Source organism: Zea mays, chromosome 4 (assembly GCF_902167145.1).
Source record: "Zea mays cultivar B73 chromosome 4, Zm-B73-REFERENCE-NAM-5.0, whole genome shotgun sequence".
NCBI classification, from domain to species: domain Eukaryota; kingdom Viridiplantae; phylum Streptophyta; class Magnoliopsida; order Poales; family Poaceae; genus Zea; species Zea mays.
This window is the reverse complement of record NC_050099.1, coordinates 101,621,889-101,638,080: the sequence shown is the minus strand read 5'-3', so window position 1 is coordinate 101,638,080 and position 16,192 is coordinate 101,621,889.

Here is a 16,192-nt window from a genome sequence, read left to right as displayed (position 1 = left end):
TTTACACTCTACAGAGGTTGCACATCTTTACCCACAAGTCATGTTACCCATCTGCCAAGGGATCGCGACTTCCCATACACCTCTACCAAGGAAGCGAGGCAGGGTAACACTACGAGGCCTTTACAAAGTTCCACTAGCTTCAGAAAACCCGCTACAGTTTCTAGGAAGCTCCAATGCAGGGACCCCTCGCCTGACTGCCATCGCAACAAAATCAACCCAAGGACCTCCCTACACTAACCACTCCCCTACTGCCCTTGCCCCTTTCAGGTAAGGTAGTCATCCACTAGCTTTCCTAATTAGTCAGCCAAGGGCATCCCATACCACCCTTGTGGTAGCACTGTTTTCCGGGGTGGTTCTCCATGTTCCAATTACAATATGATCTTATCATGAACAGTAAATAACAAATTGATAATAAAAGCCTGATATTGCATAATGTGTATCGCCATGCCTAGAACCACATAAAGCAATAGCAAGTACTACCCAAAAAGTTTCGTGTTAAACAGGGTATAAAGATAGTCAAACTAGGGTAACCTATTGGGTCTCATCAAAATTAACCTATGCAGATCATTATGATTAACAAAAACATTATTGGGTAAAAGAGGTAATCAAGGGCACAACTTGCCTTCAACGAACTCCTGCTCAGCAGTCTCCACCTGCTGAACACCTGCATTCTCTGTGGCTTGCTCGTGTACTCGCAACAATACAAACAAATATGGTATAACAGAAACTAACATCACCACAAACAGCAAAAAAATGCATGATAATATTCTACATGTCGTAACGAGATCGTAGGAACAAGAATCACTATATTCGGAGTTACGATTATCGAGTTATGAATTTTCGAAGTTATTAAGTGCTTAGTATAGAATAAATCAAGTGGATAATTTTAATCTATGTTTCATGGTCAAACAGAGTTACTAAGTGATGAACAATATTAATACAAAATTATTGCAATTTGAATGGAGTAAAAAGGAGCAAGGATGAATTTTCTAGGAATTAAATAAGTTCTAGAATTCTTTTTTATATTGGAAAACCATTTCTTAAATGTAAGTGCAATCAACCCTGACTGAGGGTTTTGGTGATTAAATGACAAAACAAACAGAGTTTCTAACAAATTTGCTCCTAATATGTATACATTTATTCCAAAGACAGGAGGAGCACATATTCTATATGTACACAAATGGAAAAGCACAGCGGATTAAAATTATACATCGTATAGCGTGCTTCAAGTGCTTGTGAATAACGACAATTTACTTTTTACGATTCTTGAGTCATAGGAATCATCGTTCAATTAAGAGGGATCCGCAATAGTTGAGTAAGTAACTGCGATGAGCTCACTCCAAACCTCTTTCAAATCCTCTAAGAAAACATTTTATCAGATCATGAATGCTCTTGGAAAAACCACTTTCACTTCCCACTAAGATTTCCCCATGGTTCTCTTCAGTTTTCTAAAAATCTGTTTAGCCAGTTTCAAAAACCGGCTCAACCGGACTAAAAACCGGCTCAACCAGTTTTTGCACTATTCCTTCTGCCACTTTCTGATCTGCTAGTCAGTCCTGTCAGAAAAGTCGTGTGCAGACTGTTGAAAAACTGGCTCAACCGGTTTTTGGGCCGGTTCAACTGATTTTGGAACCGGTCCACTCTCCAGCTGAGTTAGCCAGTGAACCGAGAACCACCCTGGTGGAAACCGGTTCAACCGGTTTCAGAACTGGTTCAACCGGTTTTTCAGACAGGATTCCCCAACGGCCACTAGCTTTTGGGGGCTCCTTTATATACCCCTCACACTCTCTCTTCATTCACTTCTGTCCTCTCCACGATTTCTTGGCAGACCTACTCTCAAACAAGAGCATTCAATCCACCTCTCACACCCAAAATTGCATCTCCTTCAATTGATTGAAGGACCCTTGGTGTGAGGTGAAGTCGGTCTAACTAAGTGTTGATTTCATCTCGATTCTCCCTTTCTCTTCATCTCTCGAGCTCATCGCAAACTTGAATCTTGTGCGGATTTGTTACTCTTGGAACCTTGTGTTCCTTGACGGATAGAGGTTGCTTGGGAGTCTCCAAATTTGTGGATGACCCCAAGAAGTTTGTATCACCCGCTCATTGAGCTAAGTCGAGAAGAGACTGCCTTGACCTTGGTGGTCGGCTTGTGGAGGATTAGGGTTGGAAAATACCTGGCCCTTTGTGGGTTCCTCAACGAGGAGTAGGACACCTTTGTGGTGGTTGCCGAACCTCGAGTTAAATCGTGTGTTCTTAGTGTGCTCTTGAAAAGTGCTTTAAATTGTTGGTTAGTTCACATTTGATTATATTGTGTGCAAATCGTGTGAAACCGATTTACATCGATTTGTTACCCATTCGAGTGGATTTTCTGTAGGGCAAGTCTTAAGAAAGAATCTCTTATTACTTTGTCACACTTGTTTAACTGTTTATCTAATCTAAGTTGAGCAGGTTCAAACTTGTTCAGTTGTAAACAAAATCAGCTGAACCAGTTTGCACTAGTGCAACTTGAATTTAACACTATCTCGAAGTTTTTATTGAAAAATTTCACGTGTAGCATATTCACCCCCCTCTAGGCTACTTTCAATTGGTACCAGAGCTTCGTGCCTCATTTTACGCTTAACCGCGTGAGGTTGCGATCATGTCTACGCAAAGGGACCATGTGGATCCTCTTCTCGAGGAAATCCCTACCACCTCCACCGGTGAGGAAGTGGACCCCAAGGTCCTCGACCTTGCCATGAAGATTGCGGAGAAAATGTTCCTCAAAATGAAAGAGGAAGATGCAAAGAAAAAGGCCGAAGAAGAAGAAACAAGAAGAAAGGCCGAAGAAGATAGAGGAAAAGGCAAAATTGAATACTATGATGACTTGGTGGAACTTTTGGTATCAAGGGTGATGAGCAAGGTAAGTCTCAACACCGAAGCATCATCGACCAAAAGTAAAAGTACTGAATTCAATAAGGTTCAATTTGATTATTCTAGAAATTTTATTCCCAACTTCTCTTAGGCTCCACTTGGAAAGTTACCAAATCTTAGTGAGTTGAACTATGATGAGTGGGCCGATAAGATAAAGTCGCATTTAATCGGTGTGCATACTAGTCTTTGGGAGATTGTTAATATAGGTATGCATAAGCCTACCCAAGGAGAGGAGATGACATCGGAAATGATGCAAGAGGTGCATCGTAATGCTCAAGCAGTTAGCATAATCAAAGGAAGCATGTGTCTGGAAGAGTACCGGAATGTTCAAGGAAGAGAAGATGCACGTGACATTTGAAATATATTGAAAATGTCACATGAAGGAGATCCCAAAGCTAAAAGACACAAAATTGAAGCTTTGGAAAGCGAACTTGCAAGATATGATTGGTCTAAGGGTGAATCTCTTCAATCACTCTTTGACAGGTTAATGGTATTGGTCAACAAAATACGAGTGTTGGGTGGTGATGATTGTAGTGACTCAAAGGTCACTAGGCTATTCATGAGAGCCTATAAAGAAAAGGACAAGAGTTTGGCAAGGATGATAAGAGATCGTGATGATTATGAGGAGATGACTCCTCATCAACTATTTGCCAAAATTCAACAACATGAGTCAGAAGAAGCTCCAATCAAAACAAGAGACTCACACGCCTTGTTTTCAAATGAGCAAGATTCTTCCAAGAAAAGCAAAGACCACAAGTCAAAGAAGGTGGTTGAAACATCAAGCGATGAAGACAGTTCAAGTGATGAGGATACTGCTATGTTCATCAAGACCTTCAAAAAGTTTGTAAGGAAGAATGACAAGTATAAGAGAAAAGGAAAGAAGAGGGCATGCTATGAATGTGGCCAGACCGGTCACTTCATAGCGGATTGTCCAAACAAAAAGGAACAAGATGCCAAGAAGGATTACAAAAGAGACAAGTTGAAGAAGGGAGGCAAGGGCAAGGGATACTTCAAGAAGAAGTATGGCCAAGCCCATATAGGTGAAGAATGGAACTCCAATGAAGAGAGTTCAAGCTCGAAGGAAGAGGAAGAGGTGGCAAATGTCGCCATTCAATCCACCTCGACCTCGCAAGTCTACACCAACCTCTTCGACGACTCCTACACTCCCACTTGCCTCATGGCAAAAGGAGATAAGGTAACCTTATTTAATGATGATTTTACTAATGATGATGATGAACACCTAGTCATGAAAAATAAAATGATTAAAGAATTTAGTTTAAATGGATATAATGTAATCACTAAATTGATGGAGAAGCTAGATAAAAGAAAAGCAACTCTTGACGCTCAAGAAGAATTGCTCATCCTTGAAAAGGAGAGAAACCTAGAGCATCAAGAATTGCTACTCAATAAAGATGAGATGCTAGAAGCGTTGACTAAGGAAGTATCTTTAGTCAAAATAACTATAGAGGATAAAGAGAAAGAAATGAATAATATAAAAACCTCTGTAGTTAGTCTTGCAAATGAAAAGGATGCACTTGAATCAAGCATGTTAAGCTTGACAGTCCAAAATCAAGAACTTCAAGTGCAACTTGAAAGCTGCAAGAACTTCAATGCTTCATCTTTATTGGTTGAATCTAAGGCTATCTCCTCAAATAATAATATTTGCAAACATTGTATAAAATATCATGCTTCTTGTTGCTTGACTAACCATGCAAGGAAGGGAAGCTCACAGGTTAAAGTCAAGGAAATATTGAAAAATGCTCTAGCAATGATGGGTTAAAGAAAGTTGAACCCAAGTACAAGTCCTTGAAGCCCAACAACGGGAGAAAGGGACTTGGGTACAACTCATACAAGGCTAACCCTAGCATAGAGCATAAGGGGTGGAGATTCCCCAAGTTCATAGAGGGAACCACCCTATATGATGCCTTGGGGAGAATTCATTCCTCAAATGACAAGGCAACTCAAGTGAAGGTAAACTTGAGTCACACAAAGGATAAGATGAAGGAAGCGGTGTCCACAAATGGAGAAAAGTTTAGAGCTCCCATTTCTCACTCTTATCTTTGTGATTATATGCTGATTTGGGATTCAGGAAAACTGGTTGTAAAATATGTGGGTGCCTACACTAAGAGAAAGGTTATGAAAAGGAGTGTGTGGGTACCCAAGACGATAACTAACACTGTAGGACCCAATTCAATTTGGGTACCTAAAAGCATAGCCTAAATTTGTTTTATAGGTCTACTCCTCTGGTGGGTGAAGCTGGGTGCTTGACAGTGGATGTACAAATCACATGACCGGGGAGAAAGACATGTTTCACTCCTTGCAACTAACTCAAGAAGCACAAGAAATTGTGTTTGGAGATAGTGGCAAGAGTGAAGTGATTGGTATTGGTAACATTCCTATCTCTGACCACCAGTCACTTTCAAATGTTTTACTAGTAGATTCTTTAAGCTACAATTTGATGTCTGTTTCACAACTTTGTGGAATGGGATATAATTGCCTACTTTCTGATGTGGATGTGAAGATCCTTAGAAGGGAGGATTCCTCTGTTGCTCTTACGGGTCGTTTGAAGGGTAAACTTTATCTTGTTGATTTCACAACAAGTAAGGTGACGCCTAAGACTTGTTTAGTGGCAAAATCCGACAAGGGTTGGTTGTGGCATCGCCGGCTAGCTCATGTCGGCATGAGGAACTTGGCCAAACTTCAAAACGATAGTCACATCATAGGACTAACTAATGTTCTGTTTGAGAAAGATAGGATTTGTGGCACATGCCAGGCAGGAAAACAACATGGAGTCCCACATCAACCAAATAAAGTGGTCACAACTAAGAGGCCTTTGGAGCTTCTTCATATGGACTTATTCGGTCCAGTGGCCTACATAAGTATTGGAGGAAGTAAGTATGTATTAGTCATTGTTGATGATTTTTCTCGATTCACCTAGGTTTTCTTTTTGAGTGACAAAGGTGAAACCCAAGAGACTTTGAAGAAATTCATGAGAAGAGCTCAAAATGAGTTTGAGCAAAAAATCAAGAAAGTAAGAAGTGATAATGGGACAGAGTTCAAGAATACAGGTGTTGAAGAATTCTTAGGCGGAGAAGGAATCAAACATGAGTTCTCGGTCCCCTATTCTCCACAACAAAATGGTGTAGTGGAAAGGAAAAATCGAACACTAATCGAAGCCGCAAGAACCATGTTGGATGAATACAAGACACCTGACAACTTCTGGGCCGAGGCGGTCAACACCGCCTGTCATGCAATCAACCGTCTATATCTTCACAAGATTTATAAGAAGACTGTCTACGACCTTCTCATCGGTAACAAACCTAAGGTTGACTACTTTAGAGTCTTTGGTTGCAAATGCTTCATTCTCAACAAGAAAGTCAAGAGCTCGAAGTTTGCTCCTAGAGTGGACGAGAGTTTCTTGCTTGGTTATGCATCAAATGCGCACGGATATCGTGTTTTCAACAACACCACCGGTCTTGTTGAAATAGCGATAGACGTGACATTTGATGAATCTAATGGCTCGCAAGGGCATGTTTCTAATGATATTGCAGGAAATGAAGAACCACCTTGTAAGGCCATAAAGAAGCTTGCAATAGGTGAAGTGAGACCACAAGAAAGGAATGATGACGAAGGAACCTTTTAGATGACAAATGAGGTCATTGATGTGGGCGCAAAGGTGGCGGGTGATAAATCCTCCACCCAAGCAAACACATCAACCTCAAGTCATCCAATCCTTGAAGAAATTCATCAACCACAAGAGTTGCCTACCATTGTGGAAGATGAACTTGAAGTTGTTGTTAATGAAGTTCCTTTTGAACAAGAGGATGATGATGAAGGGCAAATTCAAAGACAACCATAAGTGCCTCATCCTCGGGTTCACCATACCATCCAAAGAGATCATCCAGTGGACAACATCCTTGGTAGCATCAAAAGAGGGGTAACAACTAGATCTCGTCTAGCAAATTTTTGTGAATTTTACTCATTTGTTTCCTCTCTTGAGCCACTTAAGGTTGAAGAAGCACTGGGTGATCCGGATTGGATAATTGCAATGCAAGAGGAGTTAAATAACTTCACTCGGAATGAAGTCTGGTCCTTAGTTGAAAGACCTAAGAAAAAGGTGAGTGGGACTAAATGGGTCTTTAGTAATAAACAAGATGAGCATGGTGTTGTTACAAGAAACAAAGCACGATTGGTTGCCCAAGGTTTCACTCAAGTGGAGGGACTTGACTTTGGTGAAACATATGCGTCGGTAGCAAGGTTAGAATCAATAAGAATATTAATTGCCTATGCTACTAATCATGATTTCAAGTTGTATCAAATGGATGTCAAGAACACATTTCTAAATGGGCCACTACAAGAGTTGGTCTATGTGGAGCAACCATTGGGGTTTGAAGATCCAAGGAAGCCGAACCATGTTTTTCTTCTCCACAAAGCGCTCTACGGGCTTAAACAAGCCCCTAGAGCTTGGTACGAGTGTCTCAAATATTTCCTACTTTAAAATGGTTTTGAGATAGAAAAAGCTGACTCTACCTTATTTACTCGCAAAGTCGATAATGAATTATTTGTGTGCCAAATATATGTCGATGACATTATATTTGGTAGTACTAACGAGAAATTTTGTGAAGAATTTAGTATGGTAATGACGAACAGGTTTGAGATGTCTATGATGGGTGAGCTCAAGTTCTTTCTTGGATTTCAAGTCAAGCAATTAAGGGAAGGAATTTTCTTGTGTCAAACCAAATACACTCAAGATATGTTGAAAAAAATTGATATGGCAAAGGTAAAACCTATCAAGACTCCAATGGCATCAAATGGGCATCTCGACCTAAATGAAGAAGGTAAACCGGTAGACCAAAAACTATATAGATCAATGTTAAGTGTATGCATGTGTGCTCGTTTTCAAGCAAATCGAAAAGCATGTCATCTTGTAGACGTTAAGAGAATCCTGAGATACTTAGTCCACATCCAAAATCTAGGATTGTGGTATCCTAAAGGCTCCTTTTTTGATTTACTTGGCTATTCTGACTCAAATTATGCCGTGTTGGCGACTTGTTCTCAAATGCTATGAATTAAGAACAAGGCAACATAAAATGTTAATGGTTAAAGCCCTTCGTCCTTCGAAGCATTATCTCCCTTTGGATATAATGATCTTCAGACGAAGGTCATGAATGACGTACCTTCATCATCGCAGTATATATTAATGAAAGAAGAAGCATATGAAACATGAGAAATAACATGAATAATCATATGACATCATTAATATATCTTTATTATATCATCATGAATGAACATGAACAATATTGAATTACAATTGTACCTTCGGGCTGACAGAAGGCAAGAGTCCAAGTGTGACGCGCGAGTGAATACAAGACAGCGTGAACAGTATGGGGTTACTGTTCATCTATTTATAGGCACGGAACGCAGCCCGGTCGAAATTACATTCATGCCGTTGGCAAATAACTAAAAACATGACACAAACTATCATGGACTGATCGGTCTTTTTCTCTTTAGGTCGGTGCAACCCTTCGTCTCAATGCATGTCACTATGTCGAAGCTCCCTGGATCGTAGCTTCGGCCTGTACCTTCGTGTTGTGTTTGCTTATGTGCTAACTTGCTTAGAGGACCTTCGGCTACGAAGCAGACCCCCAACAGTAGCCCCTTCGCGGTACTAGATCGTTTTTCATAACGAGCTTCATCCATGAAAAAAATCTCAAAGGCTTCGGAATGCCGAAGGTCCGAAAAACACCTTCCCTGAGCTCGTTGCCGAGAAACGATTAAAATATTTGGAACTCAAGGTGGCCATCACGCAGCGGGTACGAACGATCTGGTGATTCACTTCCCAGGCGCCGAGTGGTCCAGCGTTCAGCGGGTGCGGGCGACTGTTCAGCGGCTGCGGACGACTTGGCGATTCACCTTCCCACCTGCATCACTATATAAACAGACGGGTAGGTGTGAAGTTACCACAACATTCATTGCCATTGCACTGTTGTGCTGTTGAAAAAATTTAACCATAGCCAAAGCTTTTTCACTGCATTCTCGAGTGAACCATCATTTTGATCTAGCTTCATCAAAAAAGAGAGCTTCATAAAAAAAGAGAGCTTCGTCAAAACTATAAAAGACATCAACTTCGTAAAAACCGCAAAAGATCCATCAGGTGGCCAGAGTACGCTCGACTGCAAGGGTAACTCGTGAAGGAGAGGAGACTGAGGCCACCGAGATAGCTCCGATTTCCGAAGTCATGAGACAGTTGGGCTTAGTTGTGACAGAGGGAACCGTTGACGAAGGTACTTCTAGTGCCGAAGCTGAGCAGGCTGATATTGAAGAAGAAAATGCTGACGAAGAAGAGGAAGATTATGGCATTATGATCCCATCAAAACCCAACCACTTGAATTTTGAGAAATCTACTGTGTCTGAAGCCGAGTTGCCCATGATGATGAAACTGGGTTACTTCGGAGAAGCTGAAAAGAAGCTTATTCGTTTTGTCGGGTAAGAAACCACTCTGACGCCGAAGGATGATGAAGTAATAGTTTTCAAAAGCTTTTTCAGAGCAGGATTACGGTTTCCCCTGAACAAGATGATTGGAGAAGTTTTGGATAGTTATGAAATTTATCTTCATCGGCTGACCCCTAATGGTATTGTTAGGCTCAGCACCTTCATTTGGGCCCTTCAGAGCCAGGGGATGGACCCAAATGCCGAAGCATTCTGCCGAGTGCATGAGTTGCACTATCAAACGAAGGCCAGAGCAGACGGACTGCATGAAAATTTTGGCTGCTATAATTTTGCGTATCGCAAAGATATGAAGGCTCCGGTCCTCAGCTATCGTACCAAGTGGCCAATCGGCTGTAAGAGTGAATGGTTTTATGTCAAGGCCGATGAGAAGAGAGAGAGAAGCTGATGCTAATGGTTATGTGCCTGATGACTCTAAACTTCGGAATGACTAGGCCCCTGTGCAACATGACGCCAGGATCACCATGCCAACGAGCTGTAGCAGAATTCAGGGTGGTGGCCAAACAGATCAGCACTAGAGATCTGGTGCAAGAATACCTGGCCAACAGAACATCTCCAATGTTAAGTGACTGGAGCATGCCGAAGCTAAAGGGAACGAAGAAAACACTTGAGCTTGTGCGATTGCCTTATCATTTTAAATTTGAGAAGCACTTCAAGGAGCCTTGCCAAGAGTGGCTTGAAATGATTGAGACAATGTGCAATGAAATTTTGGGAAACTACACCAAAAAAGAAGATCAATTAATGACTGTAGCCTTCCGCACCCGATCGCCACGAAGGTTGAACCGAGTAATGGACGCTCTAAATTTTGAATACCCTGATTACGAGCGGCTCAACAAAGGTGCCGAAGGGACAAAAAGGGCGAGAGTTATCAGTGTTCTAAGTAGGCAGGCTGCCAGAATGGTAAAGGAGGATGAAAAAACTTTGAAGAAGAGAAAATCCAGTCCCGAGCCGAAAGCAACGGCTTTGAAAAAGAGAAAGGCTGTAGCTCCAGAGCCGAAGATGAATGAAGTGGAGGAGGAAACTCCTTCAACACCTCCCGCTGCCGAAGTAGAAGAGATTTTAAAGGTAATGACCAAATCCTTACCTATCAAGCTGCTAAGTCCTCTGGGACTGGATCTGACGAGGCTTTTTTAGAAGAGACAAGAACCTCCGGCTACAAAGAAGGCAGATAGGCTGAAGAAGCGAAGGATTGGTAGCGTGAAGCAAGCTATTGAAAAGATGCCTCCCTTGGCCTCGGTATCTAAGATAGCACCTACTGCAAGTACCGAGGCCACTGCCGAAGTAGACACATCTGCCGAAGCTGCAGCTACCACCAAAGCTACCAACCTATCTGCCGAAGCTGCAGTGCCACCGAAGCTACCAACCTAGATGCTACCTTGTTTGGGATTGATAAATTGTTATTGGATATGGGCACAGAAGAAACAGTTGCAGTTGTCGAACATGTCATGGCCCCAGTGCCTGACAAAGGAAAGAAAATTGCTGAAGCTCCTTCGGCTGAAGAAGGTTTTGAGCTTTGGAACCTGATCGGACAGGAACTATCTGAGGCTGAGAAGAAGGAGCTACAGGAATACGACATTTCCTGTGGCTACCAGCCAGGAGCCATGCTCTTTGGTGGAATCAATGAAGAGGCCTTGGGATGTGTTCGTGACCGTATCGGGGCGAAGGTAATCGGCACTCTATCGAAGAGTGTTGGTTTTCCGAAGCTTGAAGCCGACATTAGCAGCTACCGACGACAACATATCGTCGGCAGTTTATTTTATTCCAACTTTAAGGTAAGATTCTTATAATAAAACAAAATTTTATTATTTGTTTGAATCAATGAAGCTAACTGATGAAGGCTGAATCTGTACAGAATATGCTACTGAGTAAAGCGAGGCAAATGCAACAGGACCTCGAAGATAAGAAGAATGAAATTATAATCGAGGGTCTGGAAAGCAAAATAAAAGAATACGAAGTTTCTCTTGAAAAGAAGGACTTCCTACTTCAAGCAGCGGAACTTTTACAGACGTTTGTATTATCTTTGTAAAAGACATTGTAATCAAGAATTGAACATCACTCTGTATATTTGCTCATACCTTGTAATATATTTTTACCTTTCCTTTCATATGTAAATTGCTTTGCTGTGGATGAAACTTATACCTTTTGAGCCAAAGGCAAAAATCACCTTCCCTTCTTTTCGTACACAATGAAGCATATCTTGCTTCTTTATGCTCATGGAAGCATTGATATCAAAGCCGAAGTATCTATTTGTACTTTATGTTATGATGATGATGATCCTACAAATGTCTACATGAATGTGTATGAATGCAATGAATGATGTAATGTAATGTGCAAATGAATGTCCAAACACACGCACACGAAGCCACACCCAGACTCTGCATCCCCTTAGGAACGTCTTTCGAGTCTTAAGCTCTGCATCCCCTTAGGAATGTCTTTTGAGCTTCTTAACCTTCTGTTTCGGTGGAATAAGTTCTGCATCCCCTTAGGAACGACTTTTGAACTTCTTCGCCTTATATTTCGGCGGTATTTGGCTCTGCATTCTCTTAGGAATGACTTTTGAGCAGAAAACTTACGTTGCGCTCCCTTAGGAACGACTTTTTGTAGCTTTGTCATGCTCTGCATCCCCTTGGGGACATCTTTTGAGCTTCTCCCTGTTTTTCTTTTTGCACTCGATGGTGCATGCTCAGATTTACATATTACATCCTTTTGGGGGATTTGGCCCTCATGGGGCTAAATAAGAATGAAAAATTACAAGCTATGGCCCCATTAAAAACCTTTCTCCCCTCTTGAAAGGAAAAGGATACCATAGAAAAAAAATGAAAAAAGATTACATCAATATTACACATAGTATCGCTGAAGCTCATCCACATTCCAAGATCTGGGTATATCGTTGCCGTCCATATCCTTCAATCTATAAGAACCGGGCCTTGACGAAGATACAACCAGAAAAGGACCTTCCCACTTTAGTTGTAATTTGCCCACTATGTCTGGATTGGCCACTCTCCGAAGCACCAAATGTCCTGGTTTGATATTTTTCAATCGAACTTTTCTGTCACGCCATTTTATTGTTTTGGCTTGATATTTATTGATGTTCTCTACAGCCTGAAGTCTGGTCCCCTCTATAGTATCTTTTGTTACGTGATAACCATCTTCGTCTTCTGCCGAAGCTACTATTCTTATTGATCCTGCTTTAGCTTCTTCTGGAGTTATAGCTTCGTCACCAAATAATAGTTTGAAAGGTGTAAATCCTATTGATCTTGACATAGTTGTATTGTGGCTCCACACTACTTTAATCAGCTCATCTGGCCACTTTCCTCTAGGCTGATTGAAGATTAGCTTCATTATTCCTGTCATTATAATGTCATTTGCTCTCTCTACCAGCCCATTTGACTCTGGATGCCTAACTGGTGCAAAATGGATCTTCGTACCAATCTGGTCATAGAAACCTTTGAATGTTTCAGCATCAAACTGTGTTCCGTTGTCCACGGTTATCGCCTTCGGTACACCGAAGCGACAAACAATATTCTACCAGAAGAATTTTCGGACTGTGGCCGAAGTTATTGTAGCCAAAGGCTTTGCTTCAATCCACTTAGAAAAATATTCTACTTCCACCACAACATACTTCAAATTACCTTGTGCTGGTGGAAGTGGACCTAACAAATCCAGGCCCCATCTTTGCAATGGCCAAGTAGGCTGTATCAGCTGCGTGAGAGATGAAGGTTGCTTCTAGTCTCTTGCACATTTTTGACAATTCTCGCACTTTTGAACCAGCTCTGCTGCATCCAAAGCTGCCTTCGGCCAATAAAATCCTTGTCTAAAAACTTTTCCCAGTAAGGGCCTAGACCCAATATGTGATCCACACTTGAGTTTTGGATAAACACTTGAGGAATGGAGAACATAATCCATGTTGTATAATTCCCCTTCTATTATCACATACGGTCTTGTCCTTGCTTCCATTCTCTTATTATAAGCTTCATCATCCGAAACACAATTACCTTGGAGGAAAGATATAATCTCAGTCCTCCAATCTTCACTATGCACAAGGGATATTGCTAGCACTGCTCTCTCCATAAGTTCAACCGAAGGTGCTTTTATTGTCTCAAAAAATACTTCTGAAGGTAGAGGGAGCCCCTGTGCCGCTGATTTGGCTAACAAATCTGCATGCTCATTTTCTCCTCTTGGAATGTTCTTTGGGTCTCTTGCCTTGCTACTTTTGTCTACATGGCCAGAAATGACTTAAGAGTCAGTTTTAAGGATTGCCCTTCTTATTCTCATTGCATTTAACTTCCGAAGTCCCAACAGAAGGGCTTCGTATTCAGCAATATTATTTGTATACCTAAAATCCAGCCTTGCTGCATAGCATGTTCTGACTTTGGAAGGCGCTACTAGAACAACAACCGCTCCTGCGCTGAAGGTTCCCCAAGAACCATCACAGAAGACTGTCCAGGCTTCGGCATCTTTTGTTGCTTCTTCTCCTTGAGCCCCTGGCGTCCAATCAACAATGAAGTCTGCTAAGGCCTGAGACTGAATTGAGGATCTATGAACATAATCAATAGAAAATTCATTGAGCTCGGCGGCCCATTTTCCGATCCTCCCAGTAGCTTCCCTATTTTTCATTATGTCCTTCAGAGGTTGTGATGAAGGAACAATTATATGATATGCTAGAAAGTAATGTCGAAGCTTCCTAGAGGCCGTCAATACAGCATATAGCACCTTCTCCAATTCTATATAATTTCTTTAGGATAAGCTTAGAACATCGGGGACAAAATATATTGGTGCTTGTTTTTTGACCTGGCCATCTTGCTTCTCTTGCACAAGCGCTGCACTGACTGCAGAGTGGGAAGCTGCTACATATAAGAGCAATGGATCCCCTGGTGAAGGTGGAGTTAATGTTGTCAATTCGATCAAGTATTGCTTTAACTCTTAGAAAGCTTTCTGCTGAGCCGGACCCCATTGAAAAACTTCGGCTCACTTCAATATTTCAAAGAATGGCAGATTTATTTCTGCTGATCTGGATATGAATCTGTTTAATGATGCCAATCTTCCTGCCAGCCGTTGGGCCCCCTTCTTTCTATTTGGCGGCTCCATCCGAAGGATAGCTTCGATCTTATTTGGATTGGCTTCGATTCCCTTCGTTGATACCAGGCAGCCAAGGAACTTGCCCTTCTTCACTCCAAAAACACACTTTTCTGGATTTAATTTCAAACCAGCTTGTCTAAAGTTGGCAAATGTTTCTTGTAAGTCGGCAATGTGATTCTCTTGCTTCGTGCTCTTTACTATGATATCATCAACATATGTCAGCACATTCCTGCCTATTTGAGAGTGAAGGACCTTAGCTGTCATTCTGCTGAAACTTCCTCCTGCATTCTTGAGCCCCTCAGGCATCCGAAGGTAGCAATATGTGCCACTAGGAGTTATGAACCTGGTCTTTGGCTCCTCTTCCTTCTTCATCCAAATTTGATGATAGCCTGAATAACAATCCAATAGACTCATAAGCTCTGAAGAAGCTGCTGCATCCACAAGGGAGTCTATCCTTGGCAATGGGAACTCGTCCTTTGGGCATGCCTTGTTGAGATCTGTGAAATCAATACACATTCTCCATTTACCATTAGCCTTCTTCACCATAACAGTGTTGGCTAGCCATTCTGGATATGTTACTTCTCTGATAACGCCAGCACTGAGAAGTCTTTTTACTTTGTTCCGAGCACCTTCAACTTTATCATCAGACATCTTTCGAAGTCTTTGCTTCCTTGGCCTGAAGGATGGATCCACATTAAGTGAATGCTCGATGACATCTCTATTGACACCGCAGAGATCTCTGGCTGTCCAAGCGAAGACATCTTTGTTGTTGAACAAAAATCTTATCAAAGTTTTTTCCTGCTCATGAGATAACTGAGACCCCAGCAATACCCTTTGATCTGCTATGTCTTCACATAAAAGCATAGGATTCGGCTGATCTGCCGAAGCAGCCTTCTCTCTTTTGTGCTTATATTGTTGACAAGCTTTGGCTCCATCTATGTTGTGTATTGCCTTTGAATCTGTCCAACTCCCTTCAGCTCTTCTACAGCTTCTTGACTTCCGTGGATAGCAATGGGCCCTTGTTCTGAAGGTATCTTCATGCATAAGTATGCTGGATGAAGTATTTCTTCGAAGGCATTACGCGTCCCTCGGCCAATGATTGCATTATATGGGTATTCCATGTCGACAATGTCAAAAACAACTTGCTCAGTTCTTGTGTTGTGGACATAGCCGAAGGTAACTAGCATTGTGATTTTGCCAAGTGCTACAATCTACCGTCCTCCGAAGCCACAAAGAGGGTGTGTAGAATCATGAATCTTGTCCTCTGGTTCTTGCATCTGCTTAAAGGCCTTTGCAAATATAATGTCCGCTACACTGCCTGTATCAACCAGAACATTGTGGACCAGAAATCCCTTGATGACACAAGATATGACCATAGCATCATTGTGAGGATAGTCCTTTAGCTGAAGATCCTCTTGAGAGAAGGTAATTGGGATGTGAGACCACTTGGACCTGACGAAGGGTCCTTGCACCCCAACATGCTACACTCTTCTTTGCGCTTCATTCTTCTCCTTCTTGTTGGCTGGTTCTGCACTTGAACCACCCGTGATTGGGAGCACCAGCTTCGTAGCCGAAGGTGCTACAACTTGATTGCTGAACGAAGCCATTAGCTCAATTGTGGAAGTGAGTTCTCCGGAGGTGGGCGCTAATATTGGTGACTTGTTCTCAAATGCTATGAATTAAGAACAAGGCAACA